The 732-nt window shown below is 43.4% G+C and overlaps 1 pseudogene; it reads left to right on the top strand.

Moving 5' to 3' along the window:
* The first annotated feature begins 311 nt into the window (after positions 1 to 311).
* The window catches only part of LOC125483814, a 56843-nt pseudogene continuing 56422 nt past the window's right edge, over positions 312 to 732 (top strand).

Here is a 732-nt window from a genome sequence, read left to right as displayed (position 1 = left end):
GGGATATAAGAGCAATAGCCAACGATGTTAACATCCAATCTAGTCCAGTTGTTATTGTGAACTGAAAGTGCTGCATCGAAAGGGGTTAACTGGAATTGTTTGTTCAGTGACTGTGATTGATGTCAGTCTCCATGGATTCTAACTGTCTCACAGGAGGATTTCCCTCTCCTATTACTGAGAGGGTCCATTCAGTGTGTTATCCCATAGTATAAGCGTGAGCATCCGCTACAACACTAACAGGGGTCAGCAACTACAGAGAGAGAAGAAGAAGAGATCAGAATCTGAGAACATTAGACTGTAATGTTACAACAATGGATCAGAATCTGAGAACAATAGACTGGAATGTTACAACAATTGACAGGAGTTTGTCCGATGGTCTTTTCTTTCTTATCTGGCGTCGGTCAACATTACCAGATCGGCTAGAAGCTGTGCTGATGATTATTCAGGCTGGTTACTACCCCTTTCTCGCTATTGTTGGTGTTCCTGGTAAGTCTCTGTATATCTGCCCATTTATTACTTTCATAAAGCATATTCAACTCCATTGTTCTTTCTGTTACCTATATTTGGCAAAGACGGAAGCTATTACCTATAGTAGGAACTGCAGATGCTGGAGAATCCGAGACAACAAGGTGCAGGGCTGGATGAACACAGCAGGCCAAGCAGCATCATAGGAGCAGAGAGGCTGACGTTTCGGGCCTAGACCCTTCATCAGACCCTTTTCTGATGAAGGGT

The sequence above is a fragment of the Rhincodon typus genome, chromosome 8, assembly GCF_021869965.1.
Source record: "Rhincodon typus isolate 14 chromosome 8, sRhiTyp1.1, whole genome shotgun sequence".
Classification (NCBI taxonomy): Eukaryota; Metazoa; Chordata; class Chondrichthyes; order Orectolobiformes; family Rhincodontidae; genus Rhincodon; species Rhincodon typus.
This window is presented reverse-complemented; position numbering and strand designations above follow the sequence as displayed.